Source organism: Psammomys obesus, unplaced genomic scaffold (genome assembly GCF_907164565.1).
Source record: "Psammomys obesus unplaced genomic scaffold, mPsaObe1.curated_primary_1811, whole genome shotgun sequence".
NCBI lineage: Eukaryota > Metazoa > Chordata > Mammalia > Rodentia > Muridae > Psammomys > Psammomys obesus.
The window spans coordinates 5,684,966-5,707,029 of NW_026591816.1; positions in this window are offsets into that span (position 1 = coordinate 5,684,966).

Genomic DNA, 22,064 nt, shown 5'->3' on the forward strand with positions numbered 1-22,064 from the left:
TCTCCCTACTTTTTCACATATTTTGTAAAAGCGGTGCTCATTTTCTGCAGTTTTCCTCATTCAAGTCAGAGCCTCTTGAATTAGCCTAATGTGTTTCTCCGAATTCGTGAGGGTTTTTTTTTCTCACCTTGGAGTTAGAGCGAGATTTGGATTCAGTTTCAGGTTCCAATTCTCAGCAAATGACTTTCTCCATGTCTCCCGTCCCTGCAGACACTCAGTTTCTAGCTGCCTTTGATGGCAATAGGCAATGCTTGGCAGGGGCAGCCTCTCATTTCACAGGACTCCAAAATATGCATACTGAAATTTCTTTAATTCTTAATTTGATACTTGAGATTTTTCAATTAACTTAAACTTCGTTTTATCAGTTATTTACTAGCAGATAGAGTTTGTTAATGAGAGTTTGAGAAACTTGAGTTCATCATTCTACACAAATCATTTTCATTTGTGTAGAATTCAGGAATTCTACACAAAGACTGATAATGAGGTGTTTTTGTTTTTTTGTTTTTCAATAATACATGACACTATATTTTGAGTGTATTTGCTAACACCATTAATTTGGTCTTTAAAAAGTTTTTTGAGAATTTCCCGCATGTGTATTGTTTTGTTGACATGTAACCTACTTTTCCCCAGTTCCCCTGAAGCCTCCAATACATCATACCGTCCTAGTTGTATGTCCTTTTTTATACCCCACTGAATCCAATTATTGCTGTCTCTATGTGCACACTGGGGACACACCCACTGGAACATGGGCCTTTTATGAGTGGCCATGACATAAAGGAAAATGAGTCTCTCCACCAGCTGTCACTAGCCAATAGCAATTCAGTATCTCACAGTGTGTGGGATTTTGTGATTTCTACCCCCATCACTGCTGGAATTGGACTTACTGGTCTTGTTCAGGAAACCATAGCTACTGTGAGTTCTCAAGTACAGTGCCCATGTTGTATCCAGAAGACTGCAATTTGTAGCATTATCCAGTTCTTGAATTCTTTCCATACCCTCTTCCATGACATACCCTAGGCTTTGGGCATGAAAGGCTGTCATAGATGTCCCAGTAAAGACTAAGTGCTCAGCCCAGCATAGTGCTGCACACCTGTAATCCCAGCACTCTGCGAGGTGGATCTCTGTGATTTCACAGCCAACCTGCTACAAAGCAAGTCCAGGACAGCCAAGGCTACACAGAAAAATCCTGCTGCCCATTTCTATAGAGTTAGTCTTTCTTTCTAGGCCTTTTGGGGGATGCGGCACACAGGAGAATATTGTCTCAGAAAAATCAGACCAAGAGCTTACATAGTTATTTAAATTTTAACTTGATATTTTAAGGTTTTTTATTTGACCTCTTTGATACTGTTTTAAAACTCATGTACTCAGGATCTTGATTCTAATTATAGTAACCACATATTAATTCTGTTGACAAGATTATTATAATATATTATATACACAGAAACATTTTCAAAAATATAGCTTCAAATAGGATAGCAATATTTTTGATAACAGTATCAAGAAGTATCAAGCCAGTGGATCTCATGGTGGTTCTTTTTATTCTCAGGATATATGTTCTAGATTACACAGTCAAACAATTACATTTAAGATGACAAATCTATGTTATACAATCATATTCATTAATTTAATATTGGTTTCTTCCTAAGTACTGTTCTTATAAATTTATCTTTTTTAATTGTACAATATTTATGTAATTCAAATGTAAATTTAGAGAAATTACTTTGGCCACCTCATAGATAATGCATATTTTTAAATTTTTATACAATACATTTAGATCATTTTCTTTCCCTTCATCTAAAAACTCCCAGATGCTACCCCATTTTTTCCTTTCTTACTTCTATGTTTGTTTTAAATATATTGTCTTACAGGCGAGATAGCTCAGTAATGTAGTGTTTGTCTCATATGTACAAGTCCCTGGGTTCAATACCTGGTCCTTCCAAATAAAATGGACTATACTCAAATAGACTCCTTGTATTACTTGTCTCTTTCCTGTAACTTAGTCAGAACTAGCAATTGCTATTTTCTTTAAATGTCTAACATTTACCTTCCTTGTGTAAGTCCATTTGGGACAGTGTCTGCTTCATTCACTGAGGTACGGACAAATATTCATGTAAATTCCAAAACATAGACCCCCAGCAAAAAAGAAGTTAAAAGTTCTTCCACTATCTAAGCATTAAGAAGTAACTTTCAATCTTTTCATCCTAGGATTATAAAAAGCTCCTGTAAATTGGCTCACATTTTAAAATGTAAAAGGCTTGAAGGACCCAGTTACTCTAGGTCATGGCACACCATTGTATCTTACACAAGTGATTTCAGAAGCACCCTCACTTCAACCCTGGCTCAGCTAAGCTTCGTTCTTCATGGAGCAACACAGTCTGGATTTCTGGGGTCCTTTGAGTTTGGCCTCTTGCTGTGTGTCAACAGGCAAGGCAAACAAAGACCAATGTATAAATAAAACACAACTTGACATGAAGCTTCCAAACACTAAAATGCCTAAGTTTTCCTCCAAAACTCTTAAATTTCTCAAGCACCTCCAAAAAAGATTGCTTTGAACAGTGCTGAAGAAAGCATCGGGGCTTCCCCGACAATGGGGGAAGTCAGTGCTCAAGTGACAGCAGGAAGCATCATGGACACAGTGTCCAAGAGGACTCGCCAGTGTAGTCCCTTTAATGTCAAAGACCACAGATAAATTCAACTGTTTTTAATTAAAGTCTCCATAGGCTTAACAACAGGAGAAGCTTCCCAGCCTTTTCAGCCAACAGACAAGTAATTTACCAAGCAGAGTAAGTGTGAGAAATATCAGAGCTGTAGGGTAGCCGTATAATCCCTAAAAGTAATTAGTAAGAGATTATGACCTGGCATTCAAATCATAACAACAGGCCCTGTTATCACAGCCATGACCTATATATGTATTTATGTGATGCCATTGAAAAAGTCATTTAATAAGATGCACACACACAAAGAGAAAACAGCATTGTTTTAAAATCACCATGACGCTGCCTGTGATGGTCATATTTAAATGTAATGCGTTTTAATACTTCTATTTGGTTCCTGCACTTAATAATCAGCAAAAATATTTTAAAGTGTTACTTTAAAAGTGTCATTTTTGTTTTATTTTCAATACAAAATCACATGGGCCTCAATAATACTGAGAAAAATTCATCAAGACATGTTGTAGAGGAGGTTAGAGCTTTTAATCTACATTGGCCTCCATGGTGAGGAAGACCTTTCAGGGTTCTTTAGTCCATTATCTTGGCAGAAACTCTGCACTTACTTCTGTAAGTTGACCAAAGCAAATTACAAAAGAGTTTATTTGGGCCCACAGCTCCAAAGGCAACATTTATCACGGTGGAGCTATGCCAATAAGTACCAGACATGGCTGCAAGGAGCTGGGGACTGGGAATTCACATCCCGAACTGCACACACACACACACATACACCTGTGCACACACACACACACACACACACGCACGCACACACACACACACACACACACACACACACACACACGGGGGTGAGGTGAGTGAGGCAATAACTCTCACAGTCACCCCATGCTGACATTCTTCTTACAGTACAGCTGTACTGCCTAAACCTGGCCTATCAGAGCCACCAACAGGAGACCACGTTCTCAAATGCTCAAGCCCGTGGGGGACATTTTTCATCTAAGCTACTCTGGTCCTCTTTCCTAGTACATCTTCCTCCTGCCTCAAGTCCTTTAATTGTTTTTCAATCATTTAGGAACAATTAATGCTTCCCATATGTGCTTTACATATATGTGAGATTATCTAGGAGAACAATGTCAGTGACCATTCCCCGAAGCAAAGAAAATGTATCTTTCCAGCAGTCATCAATTGCCAATAATAGTCCCTCACCCAAGAGTTGGGTCTAGGAATCCTTTCTCCTCTGTCCTATTAGTTTTAATTGGCTTGACTCTGTAGGTAACCACAGTTGTGAAATTGATGTGTGCAATAGTTATAACATGTCACTTTATGCTCATTAAAGGAACAATGAAATAGAGGATATTAGAATTCTACACATGCATAATAAACACAAGCACTTCCAATTTCATAAAAACAAATCCCACTAGATCTAAAAATCATAGATTAAGCCCAGCACAATGTTAGTAAAAGATTGTAACACCCCATTCTAAAGCAATCTGTGAATAGATGCATAACTTCATAGTTAATTAGTTTAGAACTAGTTTTAGATTCTGAGAACAGAAGAGAGATAAGCATGTGTTCATAATAACTCATGATCCTTGCATTACTTTGAAGTATGGATGCTAAGAAGGTGCCAGCTTTGGTGACAAGCTGCTCAGGTAAGAGTCATAGCTCTAATATATAGTAATTATTAATGAACTTGTACCTCACATTGAAGTTAATAATAGCTCTTACCACATATGTTTATGAGAACCGAAGGGTGGCTAAGCAAAGCTGCTTAATGCCCTGTTTTGACATTGTCATCTCTAACACACTTCAATGATTATTATGTGTTGATGTCAATCATGAAGCATTGCACTCATGACTTTATTGAGCCAAGAATCCATGTGACTTTATCAAAAACAGAAGGTTTTAACATTAGATAATGAACATCTTTCATAGGTTAGCACAATTGATTATTCTAAAAAAATACCATTTAGGAATATTTCATTATTTATATTTCTTCTTGTCCCCAATTTGAGAGTGAATCTTTGGGGTATATCTTTTTTTATGAAAAGCGTTTTAGTATTTTGTTTTTATAAGGTAATTTTATTTACATTTCTGAGATTTTTATAAGGTATAAGATTTTTATAAGGTTTTTATAAGGTAATTTTATTTACATTTCTGAGGGATGTTTGATCGATTTTTAGTTTTCTTAAATAGTTGAATTAACTGGAAACAATGTCATCTCCAACTAGATGGGCTGATTTGTTTTTCTCTTTCTAAATGCCTCTCTCGAAAGTCCACCTGCATGCACTTGCTTTTTGTTCCTTTGATAGGCTCATCCCCACCATGCAGTGTTTCCTTGAAGCTTGATTGCAGTGTGTCAAAACTGCTGGGCTCTAATCATGAGCCGCGTTCAAAGATTCAATTGCTTCCCCATAGCTGAATACTTCCATCCATCTACAGACTGTTACTGTCAGAACACTGCTGCCTCCTCCTGTGAGGAATTCCCCAGCTCCATTTCCTTTAGCAGCTTAATGAGCACTTTGAGTGTGACTACTGTTTACCCTGGGAGGCCAGGGCCACAGATCCCTCCAAGTCACAGACTCCTTATCCCAAATTAGAGAGAGGGAAAGGAAGTTTCCTCTTCTCATCCCACCGTTCTTTCTCCTGGCAGGTCGAACAGGTTCTCTCCGCCTTCGGAAACTGGCTATTATGAATGCTGCGTCCCTCCCTCCTGTGCAGAACCAAATGTAATTTTTGTGGAGTCCTGTTGTGACAGCAGATCTGTCACCTGCCAAAGGGGCCGGAATGGGGAAAGCCTACAAGGACCACAGAGGAGGAAAAATGAGTTGAGTGTACAAAAACCATTTACTTGCAAACTTCCATCTTCAAGATTTCTTTTTCACTTTTCCTGGTTATTTGCCTTCGCTCACCACAGACAAATCGGGATAGTAAGTCACATTTTCTGTGTTACAATTCACAACCTCTGGCCACTGGTGGGTATGGACTAGGTAGTAACTCACTTCCTCTCTTCTTCAGCCCCACTTACATAAGCTTCCTAGGGGAGGTAGAGTCATAGTGTCCCAAGTACAATTACATTGTTGCTTTTCAGAATCCTTATGTAGCACCACATCTATCCACCTAACATCAACAGAGAGGTCAACTTTCATGAGGCTTGAACTTGCAGAATCTCCATTTGTAAGGTGGGAGACTGGGCAAATCTCTTAACCTTGTTAGCCACTGCTAACAATGTGTATAATGTGATAAAAAAAAAAATATATGTGGAATGTGATAAAAATGGCAAAATTAGCTCCTGGGACTAAATATTGATAGAACAAGCACCCAGCATGCTATCGAACAACTAATGTACAGTTAGTGTGTCTCAGTCTTTAATATATCTGTTGGTGTATCCCTACTATTTAACATTTATTTTTAAACTAAAAGAAAAATTCTATCTTATCCATTTAAATCTCAATGCATCCAGCCAATAGTTTCTTAATGGCTCTTTTAGGGGTTGGAGGGATGGCTCAGTGGTTAAGATCCCTTACAGAGGCCCTGAGCACAATCCCAGCACCCACTACCATGTATAACTGCAGTCGCACGGGATCCAATGCCCTTCCCTTGTCTGGTGTACAAATGTACATTCAGGCAAAACACCCATATAGCTCCTCCTCCTTCTCTTTCTTCTTTTTCTCCTCCTTCTCCTCCTCCTCCTCTGCTGCTACTGCTGCTGCTGCTTTTATTAATTTTTTTTTTTGAGACAGGGTTTCTTTCTGTAGCCTTGGCTGTCCTAGATTCACTTTGTACATCAGGCTGGCCTTGAACTCACAGAGATCTGCCTGCCTCTGCCTCCCCGAGTGCTGAGGTTACAGGTATGTGCCACTGGGCCAGGCTTTTTAATTGCGATAAATTTAGATATTATAAAATATTCTGAGATAGATAACCTGGTACAAATATCTCTGCACATCTGTGGCCACATTCATATTTGAAATTGTGGTGGTTTGAATGAGAGTGACCCAAATAGACTCACATATTTGCATGATTTAGGCCTCAGCTGGTGAGCTGTTTAGGAATCGTTAAGAGGTATGGGCTTATTGGAGGAGGTGTAGCCCTGTTGAGGGGCGTGTGCCATTAGAGATAGGCTTTGAGGTTGCAAATCCCCAACCCCCACCCTACCCCACCCCACCCCACCCCACACAAACACATGCACACAAACACATGCATACAAACACACACACACAGTCTTTGGAACAGTATGTAAACCTTTCCACTACTGTTCCAGCATCATGCCTGGCTGCTTCCTGCCTTAATGGTCATAGACTAAGCTTATAAAGGTGTAAACAATACCTTCCCCGCCCCAATTAAAAGCTGTCATTTAAGAGTTGCCTTGGTCATGGGGTCTCTTCATAGAAGTAGAACAGTAAATAAGACAGAAATACTTCCAAAAGTGTCAATAATCTTAGAAAGTTTGAGAAATCACCCCTGTTTTGTGCTTCCTATTATTCTGCTTAATTTTATTAGGCAAGTGTCTCAGTTCTATTGTTGTGGCAAGGAAAAACCTAACCTAAAAGCAAGTTAGGGAGAAGAGGGTTTATTTGATTTATACTTTCCATATTGCTGTTCACCATCAAAAGAAGTCTGAAGAGAAACTCCAACAGGGCAGGAAGGTGGAGGCAGACGCTGATGCAGAAGTCGTGGAGGGGCGCTGCTTTCTGGCTTTCTCCCCATGGCTTGCTCAGCCTGCTTTCTTACAGCACTCAGTACCACCATCCCAGGAATGGCACCAACCACAATGGACATGGGTGGGTCTCCTCCGTGTCAATAACTCATTAAGAAAATGTCCTAGAGCTGGATCTTACAGAGGCATTTTCTCAACTGAGGGCTCCTCCTCAACTGAGGAGTCAATTGTGTCAAGTTGTGTCAAGTTGACATAAAACGAGGCAACACAGCAAAAGTTAAAGTTCTTATACTACCTAAACATTAAGAAATAACTTTCTATTATTTCATCCTAGAAATGCTTGCCATAAATAGATGCAAAGATTTATTTATGACCTTTCCTCTCTTCCACAAAAAGCAAAGGGCTTACAAATTATGTATCCCCTCAAAGAAAACAGGAGATTTGAATGATACTTTACTTAGAAATAGAAAGCTTTCTGCTGATGAAAAGATCATGTGTTGGTAGCAAGTTATAGAGAAATTAAGCTAGATCTAAAATGGAAGCATCCTTCCAGTACTTACATAGTGCTGGAAAAGGCTGCTGGGGAAGAAAAATCATCATTGATCTAACTCACCTGTGGACCTTATGAACCACAGCACAGACACTGCCTGGGAAAGATGGTCTGTTTCAGTTAATGGCACAATTCCTGATGGTAATCCACAGCTCTCTGATTAGAGCTGAGGCTGGTTTCAAGACAGAAAATGCATGCCTAGTACTGTAGACCTGCTCAGAAGGCCACAGCTGGAGAGGTCTTAGGTCCTAAAACTTTACTTTGCTCAGCTTAATAATATGGTAACAAACTGCCTTGTAAGTGTTTATATTTATACCTGTCGAAATTGCTACTCTCAGTCTTAATCAGTGAGGCTTCTCTCTGAAATGATCAGTGTGAGTGCAGGCTCACAGCTACTTGAGGTGATAAGAATAAGTGAGATGGATTGCTCAGCCCTTAGTGAGACATTTAGTCCATTCCTCTGTAAGGGTCAGAGAACATCATGGAAGAAGAAAAAGAAGCAGAAGCAGAAGAACAAGAAAAAGAAGAAGAAGGAATGCTTAAAAAAATATAGGGAGAAGTATGGAAAATGCTATCGTCTAGGCAAAAGAAAGTTTTGTTTGTTTTTTTTTTTAAGAAAAAGAAATAGAATCTTTGAGGATGTGCTTAAGGGTCATGAAGGGACTCCAATATAAAAGTCTGATCTGAGAAAAAGAAATGAACCCCGAAACAACCAAACCCTCAGATAAGACAACATAGAAACATTCAAGATGGCAGCCATGTGACCACAAAGGCAGATATTGGCTAAATAAGCCAAGAATCCCAAGAATGCTTGTTAATTTGAGAAGCCAGATAAGATTTGGAAAGATTCTTCTTATAGATTTCAGCCAGAATGTGGTCTTGCTAACACCTTGTTTACAGACTTTCAGCATCCAGAACTGACACAGACAATACATTTTTGCTATATAAAGCCACCTACCTCATGGTCTTTTGTTATTGTCAGCCCTAGAAATCAATAGAGTTTGTTTCTGCATCAATTTGGCAATCAGATGCTTATCGTGACTTGTGCCTTTGTAAGAAGAGTGAAAATTTTGCATAGACATACCAAGGAGAAAATTAAGAAAAACCACAGCCAAAGGTTGCAGGTATAGCTATCTGGGTGCATAGGGAGATACAGGATTCAGGAAACATGAAAGAGGAAAGGCTGGATTTTCTCCCTACAGGAGAGGAAGAGGTAGGGAGGAGACAGATGGAGAGAGTGTGACATCACCAACCACTGTACCTCAGGCTTGAAACCCTCACATTTATGAACTTCTTTTGCAGTGGTTCTCAGCCTTCCTCACGCTGCGACCCTTTAGTACAGTTCCTCATGTGGCAGTGTCCTGCAAACATAAAAGTTTCTTCATTGCTACTTCATAAATGTGATCTTGCTAGTGTTATTAATGATAATGTAAATATCTGATATGTGGCCCCTGTGAAGGGGTCATTAGATCCCTGAAGGGGTCTCACTCCCTGGGTTGAGAACTGCTGATCCGGTGTTTTATGGGTTAGGAATACAGCTCATTGCTAAAGCACTTGACAGGGGTCTGGGACCTCTGTACCCTCCACTAAAAATAACCAAATGAGAAATAGTCTATTGTTTTAAATAACCTACTTTAATGAGCTTTGTTTATGGAGACCGGCGATCTCTACCCTCACAATCCACCACATCATTCTCATGTCATACACACCTCTGGGACAATTCAATGTCTCCTTGTTGGAGACTGGGGAAAGATTAACACTGATGTTTAATTTTAGACATACCACTGCAGAGTCCTAGATGGAGAGGGTAAAGGCCCAGTCGAGTAAGGGAGAAAGATGAAAAACAATGTGGTATGACAGGTTAACATGCTAACTATTGCAACTCAGTCAGCTCCAAAACAGAATCGGTGTTCACTGTGGAAACAGGAAGATATGTGCAAAGAAACTGTGCCAAGCTGCGGGGGGGAACAGTATGTGGAGAAGAGGGGGCAGAGGACTCACTGTTCACTCTATTCCCTCTGAGCATTGGCCTCTAACACTAACGTGACTTCACAAAGATAACTCTCAAGTTAGCAATACCCAACACCTATAACCTCAACCTCACAAGCCAGACCCCACATTCTCCTAAAATTCATGGAGATCCATGCCTAGGAGGGAAAGCTAAAAACTATGATGCAGGGCTGAAGAGTGAAGTTATACTGGGAGAGTGAAGTTATAGCAGCTGTGCTGGAGCAAATGGCTAAAGACGCCGAGAGAGGATATCTCAGAGAGAAAGGTGAATAAGAACTGTCGGATACATAACCTGCCAGCTTTCTAACTGGAACAGCTCATCCTTTGATTGTCTACCCTGTAGCTCATAATAACTTTCCCAACTGTAATCTGAATTGCTTAGCTTTACTTATAGACTGTTGGTGTTGTGTTTCTTCAAGCCCCTTCCACAGCACGTCGCCTTGCAGCAATCTCCTTGCAGTGCATCCCTTTGCAAGCCATCCCTTGCAGAGGACTGCTTTGCAGACCATCCATGCTGACCGCCCCTTGCAGACCACCCTCTTCCTGTCCACGGCAATCTCAGTGTTAAGCTCCTGGTCCTTGCCTGCTGCATCCCACTATGCTTTTATCCAGAATCTTCCTTCCTGTTGTCTGACTTGCTTCACTTAGACAACTCCTAATGTTTCTTCAGATCCCTGCTTATTTGCTGTTTCTTTAGGAAAAATATCTCCCCTCCTTAGCTAGTTAACATAATTATAGAGGAAGGATCAGAACCTCTTCTGATTAAAAATATGTTAATGTTGGAATGGCTGGGATTTTTTTTTTCTTTTAACTCGCTTAGGCCTTGAACCATAAACCTGTGATTTTTCCATGAATGATGTTATCTTAATGCAATATTTCATTGTGGTAATTCTCAAGCTACCACTGTGATATGATTTATTTATATGAATAATGTGGGGAAAATTGAGCATTGTAATGAATTCACCATAAACCCAGTGTAAATAAAAACTTTATGTGGTAATACAACCTCATATCTCATGCAATCCATTTGCATAATAGTGTTTAATTATAGTCAGAATACTGTAAAAAGGTTAGATAGTGAGGGCAGAATTCAGAAGTTCTATGGATGAAATAATCATACGAGGCACATGTTAGTTGGAGCTATATAATATTTAACCACATTTGTATTTTGCTTTTGTAATAAACAAAGTTGGTGCTTTGTTTAGAAACTATACAGCTTAAATATAATTTGATATATATTATTTTAATAATATTAAATTATATTTTGTGTTTAAAAATTAAAATGTAACGGAATATTTAAGTAGGGACATGGTATCTTAGCTCTTCAACCTGTGAGGTCTTGTTTGGGTTGAGATTGGTTCCTTCGTCAATGACTCTGATCTGACGCTGTGGACATCGGGAACTGGGCCACCTCCCAAGCTACCATGTTCACACTTATTGGGACAAACATCTGCAGAAACGAACACGGATCAGGTTGGGACAAGATGGAGAGCACAGGCTGTCCAAAATATGAGGAAAGTAGTACTTAAATCTTACAGATTTAAAATGTTAATAACAAAAAATAAGTGAAATTGATACTGGCTTTGGATGAAAAGATAGCCATGCATATAGAAGTATTTAGATAAATTCTTATCTGTTAAATTTATAATATATATATATATATATATCACATATATAAATGTTAGAGAGCTACTAGTGTTTCTAAGAATAATGTTTAAAATATGAATCATAATGACAAACAATGGAGCACAGGGTTAGGAATGAACATTAAAGAGAACTACATTTTCAAGTAAACTATAAGCAATATTGAGAAGCTGGAATTGATGAGTTTAAATATGAAAGAGCTGTTTCATATCTTCAGATCCACTTGAGAGGAAAACATCAGAGCCGAAAGTAGTTCCACAGTAAAAATTTAAGGCTGTTGTTCTCACCACTGAGAAATGTATGTTCAAAAATGGAGAATTATTTTTATTTTTGCTAACTGGGTAAGGAAGATGAAAACCTCTTGAGGTGGAGAGCATCTATTGTACTGTATTAGGGACTCTCAAGAAGCATAAGTCCTATGCAAAGCTCTTTAAAGTGGGTTCTGATCTTGGCTGTACAACTTGTGTTTCCACATGCAGCAAGAGAAGAAATGATGCTATAAAGAAGGAAATTGCCAAGGAATTAGGATGTGTGTTCTCTTGAAACATTTTCACCTGCTATGTAGAAAGGGCTAAACTAGCTTCTTCATGAATGAGATAGTTTATGTAGATGGACAATCTTCTAAGATGCAAAGAATGTAGATAAGACTCCCCAAACAGAAGAAATAATGTGAAAATTGATCATTGAGATTACCATAAACTAAAAAGTCTCTGGAGAGTAAGAAAATAATCAGCAGAGTGAAGAGACAACATACAGAATGAGAGAAAATGTTTTCCAAGAACTCTGATAGAAATGAAAAATATAAATAGTAATATTGTGCTCATGAGGTTTCAGATAGGAATGGAGACTGTTAGGAATTCAACTAGAAGCCTTTCATATCATGTTCTGGCAAAGACAATGTCTATGACTTGTCTGTGGACTGAAACTTCTGGGGAAGAGAAGATAAAAGGTGATGGGCTAGTTAATGTAGCAAAGGAAATTTCTAAATGTCATTGCAGCACTTGGACAAGGGCACTAAGAGTTGAGAGAAATCTAGAGTGTAAGATGTGAGCAACTTGTAACTAGTGTGTGAAAGAAACCATGGCTTATGAGATTATCACCAATAAAACACACCCAAATACAAGATAACCAAAAATATTTATTGAAGGCGTCTCAGAAATCACCAAGCTCATGAACTCCAACTGATTTAAAAGCAAAGAGAAAGGGGTTGGTGCATTCTAGTCACACAGCACCACACAGCGTTTCCCCTTAGTCTACAACTGATGGACTGAGACCACCACATCCAAGATTTAAAACTCCTACCTGTTGCTAAGCAGGTGACAGACAAACACTTCACACCTGCGATTCTGCTTTTCCATGTCTACAAAATGCAGCAGACACAGGGCCATGGAGGCTTCCACCCAGACTTCGAGAGGACAGATAATATATAATAAGGAGTCAGATTTTCTGCATGTGTCTTCTGATAAGGTGATACATGAAGCTGTGAGAGTAGACCAAAAACTTAAAATGAATACCACAAAATGTAGATATGTCAGGAGTATAAAATGTCAGGCAAGGAAGGCTCTAAGTATTGAGTGAAATCAAAACCAGAGATAATCTACATGAGCTACAGCCAAGAAAGCCATGGAGAAGGGATGCTCAAACCCATTGAAGATCCCATTATACCATTATACCATATCTCATATCTCAGATGGAAGACATGAAACTACAAGATATAATGATTATCCTGTGTGATGTCAGTCTTCTTTAGTCCCATTCTCCTTTCCATGTTCCATTCCTGCTTTAGAATTGAAATACTGGCTGTTTGGAAACATGGAATCTGATTTTTGTTTCTATGGGGGTCCAAAACTAAGAATCAGTCTCCAGTCTCAGAAAAACAAAACAAAAACAAACAAACAAACAAACAAACAAAAAACACTTTTGAATGTGGAGTTGTTAGAAGTGTTGAAACTGTTGAAATGTCAGGAACTCCAGAGATAGATATAAACAATTGGTTACTGGGAGCAGAGTTGAAGTCTTGATCCAACCACTAAGAAAAGATTGGATCATAAAGATACTGAATAATCAAAGGATCTATTGATGGATTCACACTTCTATGGGGCTTTGGGAAAATGGGTCCTGGTTGGGGAAAGTAGGTCATAGGGGAAACACTGTGTCCTTGAATAGTGTTGTATTCCTGGCACATCTCTAGATTTGAGTTTGCTCCCTTATCACCATGGAGTTGAGATTCTTCCACTACATGCTCGCATCACCATGATATTCTCCTTCACTTAAAGACCAAAGGAAATGGACTGAATCCTGATTTTTGAACAGAAAATTACCATGTTAAATAAAACAAGCTAGGCATAGAAACACAAGTCACGTAGGCAAAGTTTTGTGCATAGGATTTCACTCATAACTGGAATCTAGAATGTTACTACAGAGCATTTAAAAGGTAAATGATTGTCATCAGAGGCTGGGAAGAGTAGGAGTAAGGGAAGAATGAAAAAGGAAGAAACGAGAAGGGTTCTGAATTCTAGTTAGACATTAATAAGAAATTTCAAATCACTGTTTCATGGTGAGGTAGCTGAAGATCTTACCAATACATTATACATCTGCCAGGTCGATATTCGGCAGGTGGAGCTGAGAGGAGGATGGCCAGTCCAGCGGTACACTATCCGTGACTGAGTGGGATGGTGAGTGTCCATGGCCTGAACCTCCTGGGATGCCCCAGGGAATAAAACACCACTGAGCTGGAAGATCTATCGAAGCTGGAATTTGGTTTATTAAATTAAGCAGCCCCTTTTATAGGTTTGAGTCAAGGGGCAAGTTTAAGGAAGTGAGGTAAGATTATGTAGAGGGCAAGGTTAGGTAGTGCAAGGAGAGGTAGGCCAGTAACAGAACACCATGTAACAGTTACCAGACAGGGTTAATTTTAAGGTGGATATGCTGAATCGTTTTTGCCTGGAAGTGGTGCCTCTTAAATCAGGAGCTATAAAGACAGGTCTCCAAACTCAAGCCAGGCTCAGGTAGATACAGTAGGCCTCATCAGGCCCAACAATACATCTACTACAGCAAGAAAAAGGAGCTGAATATTTTCCCCATGAGAAATGTTAGAGAAGATAGATGTGTCTATTTGATTTAAAAATTATACAATGCATATTTACATAAAACATAACATTAAAAATAAACTATTAGAGTGTATAAATTTCTTTTTATGTATTAGTTAAACATAACTTTTAAGTGTTTGTATATAAAATTGTTAAATCTGTAAAATAAATGTAGGTGAAAAATAGGCCCAACGCTATCTACTGGAGATTTTAGGAAAATAATATATCTCATTTCTATGTTGTATACATATACCATGATCTACCACCAAAATATAATTTCTATTGAACTAAAAAAAAGTCCATAATCACTCTCATTTGTCAAAAAATGCAAATCCAGTTTCTAAAAACAAACCTAAAACTCTTTAAACAGGCACATAATAACATAATCAACTTCATCTAAAAATATTAGTGTATTTTAACCTAAACAAAAATTTTCCCTTAATAGATATTACCAAGTATCTTATTTTAATAGAAATCAACAAATGTAATGTTGTAATGTTGTTAGTTAATGTATGCCTGTTCAGTTGTATTAAAATATTTAAAAACTTGTTGTAGATGGGTATTTTGCCAACACAATGAAGAGTTTGATAGCATTTTAATGACTTGAATCTTTGCATTTCCTCATCCCATTTTACCATAAGCTATGTCATCAAATAATATCTGGAAGTGTCAATACCAAGCTATCACCCATCAGTGAGAACATTCCAGAACATGATGATAAGCTCTATTGTTGTCATAATGATGAGGGAATTCATCTACCATCTGGAGCCTGGTGTTCTTGAACACCATGTAAATAGAAAGACAGAAGAAAAAAAATGTGTATTTATGTCAAAGAAAACCAAAAGGAAAAGGAAAAAGAAGGTGGAAAAGAGACAACATGACAGAACAGGAGTATAAAAAAGAAGCGGTCGATACAAGTGGAAGAGAGAAGAAAGAATGAAGAGAAAGATGCAGAATTTATATTAAAAATTCTATAAGGAATTAACTATAAGTAAAATAGCTAAGTGAAGATCAAATACTGACTGTAAACAGTGGAATTCCTTACTCCAAACGTATATTCCAAATTCTGTACTCCTGATCCTAAAATCTACCTCCTTCCAACTTCTTCAGGCTGACTTTGTCTTCTCCTTACCTCATGCCCTTCAGTGCTTGAAATACAATGCATTAGATGACCTTCAGCCCATGCTTTTACTATGCCTTCCTAATGATGTACGCACACACATTTCATCATGTGAACTTCTTGCTCTGAGCTTGATTTTCTTGTTTTTATTATTTTTTAATCCTTTATTTTCTACTGTAATCAGGATCTTACATTTATACCTGTTAAATTTCAAATCAGCAATTGATAAACCACAATCTATCAAAATATTGTTAAATCTATATCCTAATTCCTAAATAATTCACAATGTACTCATTTTATGTCATTAACAAGCTCTTTTGCTTTATTATTTATTTATTTTCAATATCTTTTTTATTTATTACAATTTATTCACTTTGTATCCCAGCTGTAGCCCCTTCCCTTGTCCCCTCCCAATCTCATCCTCCCTCCCTCTTCTTCTCCTATGCCCTACCCCAGTTCACTGATAGGGAAGGACCTCCTCCCCTTTCCTCTGACCCTAGCAATCAGGTCTCATTAGGACTGGCTGCATTGTCTTCCTCTGTGGCCTGGTTAGGCTGCTCCCCGCTCAGGGGGAGGTAATTTTAAACTAGAGATTTATACTTTCTTTGTAGTTGCTGATGAATATTTTTGTCCTGGCTAGTTTTGTGTCAACATGTCACAAGCTAGTCACTAAAATGAGGGAACCTCAACTGAGAAAATGCCCTCACCAGCTGGGTAAGCTTTCTTGGTTGTGGTGTGCTTTCTTGGTTGATAAGAGATGTAGGACAGTCCAGGTTACTGTGGGCAGTGCTCCCTTCCCAGAGAGTGGCTGGTGGTTCTGGGAGCAGGATAAAGCTATGAGGAGCAAGCCAGTAAGCAGCATTCCTCCATGGCCTCCACATCAGTTTCTGCCCTGCTTGACTTTTCCCCTGCCTTCCCTGATGATGAAGCTGTAAACTAAAATAAACCCTTTTATCCCTGTGATGGTTTGAATAAGAATGGCCTCCATAGGCTCATATATTTGAATGCTCAGGTAGTGACATTAGGATTAGGAGGTATGGCCTTGTTGGAGTAAGTGTATCACTGGATTTGGGCTTTGAAGTTTCTTTCTCCCTGCTGCTTGCAGATCCAAATGTATAACTTTTAGCTCCTTCTCCAACACTATGTGTTTCTGTGTGCCTCCATGCTTCCCACCATGCTCATAACGGACTAAACCTGTGAAACTTGCCAGCCCCAATTCCTTTATAAGTGTTGTCATGGGAACGGTGTCTCTAGATAGCACTAACACTCATTAAAAGAGAAGTTGGTACCAGGGAGCTGGGTATTGCTGTGATAGGGCTGACCATGATGGATGGCCTATTTGTTGATGGAATATAGACTCTGGGTCTTTGGATTAGGAAAGCAGGTGAGTGCATTAAGTGGGGCTCAATGAGCCACACTTGTAGGAGCCTAGAAGACAGGGGTGCTGAGAGCTATGTAGATTATGACAGCCCAGCTCAAGGAGTTTCAGAGCAGAAAGATGTTAGTAAGCGGGCCAGAGACCATTCTTGTGCTATGGTGGTAAAGAGTGCCACAGCTTTCTGTCCAACGGGGGAAAAATCTGCCTGAGGCTAAAATGAAGAGTTTTGGATTAATGGCGTTGGCAGGGATTTCAGAACAGCCTAGTATGGACTGTGTCATGTGGTTATTACTGGTCACTCGTATGCAGATCCATCATGAAAAGCAGCATGCTGAGCAAGGATAAACACAAAACGAACAGTTTGAGGAGAAAGAGAGTGCGAGAAAGTGTAATGAAGCTAAATCCAGTGCTGGTGGAAATAAAAAGTTTAAAGAAAAGCCTGAAACTAAATAAAATAGAGAGTGTTAGCCTCAGGGCAAGACACCCCCCCCCCCCAGCCAAGCTTCCAATTTGTGAAAAGGAATTTAAAAAAAGCTTAACTGTCCTCAACCTGTGGGAATGACCCCTTTGGAGAAGCCAAACAACCCCTTCACAGGGGTAGCCTAAGACCATTGGAAAACACAAATATTTACATTATGATTCATAACAGTAGCAAAATTACAGTTATAAAGTAACAACAAAAATAAGTCTATGGTTGGGGTTACCACAACTTTAGGAATTGTATTAAAGGGTCACAGCGTTAAGAAGGTTGAGAAACACTGGCTTAAGCAGTAAAAGAAGCCACTTTTACTGGCTTCAGAAAGCTGGAGGAAACGTATTTGAATGAGGGGTTTACATTCCAGCCCCAGGAACTAGAAAGGACTTGGCTTAAGCCCTGAGGCTCTGGCTTTAAAGTCAAATATACAAGAAAAGGGCTGTGGCTAAGAAAAACCATGGAGGCCAGCATTGTGTCAGTGGTATCCCTGTATGGACATCCACATAGGCTGCTGAGTGCAGCTGTGAAGGGGAAGCCTGGGTTGCCTTAGAGACCTCAAGATGCCAGAGCCCTGAGAGACCTGCAGAATGGGTGTGGAACCAGCCCAAGTGAGAAGTATGTTGCAGTCAACAAAGCTGAAAGGAGTTGGAGATCTGAAGAGCACTTTGACCTCAGGTGTGGAGATGAAGAGTTTGGAGATTGCCCTGCTGGTTTTAGGCCTTGCATTGCTCCAGTATTTCCTCACAATGCTCCCTTTCCTCCATTTTGAATGGTAAAAATACTTTCTGCCATTACAGTTAAGAGATTGCCATGAATATCAGAAGAGATTTTGGTGGGTTTTGTTGTTGTTTATTAATATGCTAATTTTAATAAGGTTAATATGCAGATAAATGAATATATAGTTTATTTACAGAACTAGATCAATAAATAAGAGTCAACTAAAATGGATATGGGTCTGGTGATGTAGTAGGGTGGGCAGAATCCTTTCCTAGAATACACAAAGTCCTGGTTCAATCCCAGTACCTCTCAGAATTGGGCATGTTGGTGCTCACCTATAATCTCACAACTCCAGACTTGGTGTCAAGAGGACCAGAAATTCAAGGTTATCTCTGCTGCTACATAGTGAGCTTGAGGACAGCTTGTGCCTTGTGAGAGCTTGTCCAAAAAAACAAAATAGAGCATATAAATGTTATATAACTAACAAATTCTGTTGTAAATTTGCTATAATGAACAGTTTCTTATGATGGACAGTTTCTCTAGTTTTTGTTCCTGCTCTCAATTTAGGGCCAACCTGAGGAAGCTAGATAAATACCCTTAACCAATTATATAGGATATCCCATTTCTAATCACCCTATCTACCACTTCTCTATATGAATAGCCTGAAAGTGGAGTATGCAAAATGGTTCCCTCAGAGGAGACTTTGAACCTTGAACTTTTAAATAATATTGGGACTATTATAGACTATGGGGAATTTTAAACTTGGATTGAATGCACTTTTGCATTATGATACAACTAAAAACCTTTGGGGGCCAGGGAAAGGAAAGTGGTGGTCTAAATAAGAATGGCTTTGAAAGGTTTATATGTTTGAATGCTTAGGGAGTGATACTAGGCCTTGTTGGAAGATTTGTGTCATTGGAAGTGGGCTTTGAGGTTTCAAAAGCACAGACTAGTCCCAGCATCTCTCTTTCTCTCTCCCTGCTGCCTGCAGATCCGGATGTAGAACTCTCACCAATTCCTTCTGCACCCTGTCTACCTGTGTTCCTCCATGCTCCATGCTGATGATGGACTTAACCTGTGAAGCTATAATCCAGCCCCAATGAAATATTTTCCTTTGTAAGAGTTTCTGTGGTCGTGGTGACTTTTCACAATAGAACAGTGACTAGGACAGTTTCCACGTTGAATTTGGTTATGGTGTTTTGTCATAGCAGTAAAACTCTAACCAAGACAGCCATAGATGGGGTAGGGTCAAAAAGAGTATTTGAAAGTGTTTTTCTAAATTCATCACTGGAAAGAGTATGTTAGCTACTAATTCAACAAGTTATGAAACATATCTTAATATGGTATAGTACTTAGCTATCAGATTCTTTTTTTAATATAAGTAAAATAAAGTCCTTGCCAAATACTTTATTGAAACATATCCTTACTGTATGCACTTGCACAACTGAATGACTTTCCACTTAGAATATAACATAAGGCTCATATGGTATTTCAGGTAGCTTATTTTGATATACTCCTTAAATGCCACTAAAAATGATTTTCACTGGTATATTTTAAAGTTATAAAAAGTGATATTAAACCTAAGCTCAGTTAATTCCTAGCATTAACTCAGCCATCTGTTTCATATACAGTATATTAGTAATTGAGGGGCTCCACAGATGGTTGAGTGCATACCTATCTGTCTTCTTCTCAAAGAATGTGCTTACAACTGGGAGGAAAACCTTAATCCAAGTTGACTCATACTATCTTATGTGGAGGCATTATGTCATTGCTAATTCAAGTTTCACCTGATGTGCATATAAAATGTAAAGAAATTAACAGGCCAGCATTCTCCAGAGTGCTTGTACAATTTTAGCTCTATTGTTCTGTAGAAATTGCAGAAAATGGAATGTCTATGGAAAAATTTCTGGATAATGTCAATAGATGTCTTCACTATGGCATTATAGGAAGATTAAGATTAACATTAAAACTGTCTTTGCAGAAAAAAACCTGAGATAGTGATTCCCAAACATCCTAAGGCATGGAGCATTTCCAGTTTGTCTTGTCTGAATTCATTGCAGCGAATGCTGTTAATTTTAGGAATATACTTGGAGAACTATCATTTTTCCCTACGGGATTCCACCTTATCATAAAATCACATCTTTAACCAATACATAAGATGCATAATTTTCACAAACAGGATGAAATCCAAAGGAACTGAATAGAAGGAGTGGCATCAGTAGATTTGGACAATTTAAATTTGAACTTTGAAGTCTTTAACTGTGAGGACACTGAGCACACTCATGGGCTGTGGAGTCAAAACAAACTCAAAGAATGTTATCAAAAAGGTGATGTGGTATGCTCTTTGCGGCTATAGGGACAGCAATAAATTTCAGATAGAAAAGGAAGATAAAGATTTAACGCAAATTCAATATAAGATGGATGTCAAAAAATTCTGTTGTTAAGGTAAACATCTGGCATTTTGGGATAGGCCCTGAGCTTGGTGCAAAAATGTCAGCAGGGCTTCATCTACGTCTTGAGGAGCCTGAATCCCCACATCCTCTACTAGGGAAAAAACAGGTTCAACTCCCTTTCTTTGGGTCAAACCTGTACAGCAAGCACCTGGAATTCCTTGAAATATCCTTCACCCTTTATTAATGAAATCTCATCTTTCAACCAATGACCCTTTTCCATACCTCTAACAGTACTGGGGATCTCTCCCGTCTCCTTCTGCCCACAGATTATTAAGTACTGTAGTCTCCTTCTTATAATAGTACCACTGCCACCCAGCCCCATCCAATCAAATACATTCGCCTTCAAAACTCCTCCCACTGTCCAAGATTTATAAGTCCCTATTTCACACAAAATAAACTGGCTGCCATCTTCTATTTCACCATGATTATCTGAGACTCGTCATTTATTCAAGGGGAGGAAGGGCTCCCCTCCTCCGTGAAGAATTTGCTGCTGGATCCCAGGCTTGGCTCCTGGCCAGGCAGCTTAGCAGAAACCTGACCCTGTCACCATGAGCTTGGTGCTCCTCTGTGGAGTTCAATCGATGACCACAGATGAAGCAGCAGCTGGGCTTGTGTACCATGCGCCAGCCAAGCGTTAGTGGTCACCCAAATCCTCTGCCATTAGCATGGTGGCTTCCTGGAAGGGATATAGCGGTGTGTAACACTACAGGCATGTCCAAGCTTCCATCTGATGCCAGCAATCTCATCAAAAGGAGCTCACTGTACCACAGTGAAAAACTCTTCCCCACCGCCACTGAGACTGGGAGCTCTGCGCATGGACCTTGCTCTGCCGATCCTGAGGGAGGCAGAACCTTTTACCTGAGCTCCACCCTTTCCTGACAGGAAGCTGACAGCACCTGGATCTCCCTGGAGAGGAGAGAGCACTTCTAACAGCAATGGTGCAGAGCAGGGAATGACAGACATATAATGCCTGGTTAAAAGGTAAGGGAGCTTTTCAACTGGGTGTTCTGTCAAAGGAGAGTAAAGCTTAGCTAGAAAAAATATGCTACAAAGATCCTATGCACATTGGGATAACTGTAGTGAATAACAATATATAATATAATTAAAACACTATAATTAAGACTGTACAAAATGTCTAGACAATGTACATATCAGGAGTCTGTATGCAAAATGGTTTGCAGTGCTCTTTCTGCAGCATGTACATATGTCAAACATGGTATGTAACCTACATACATCCATTTTTAGTTTGAAATTAAAGAAAAAATGTAAATCTTTTCAAAAAGAATAGAAGAAGGCTAATTGTTT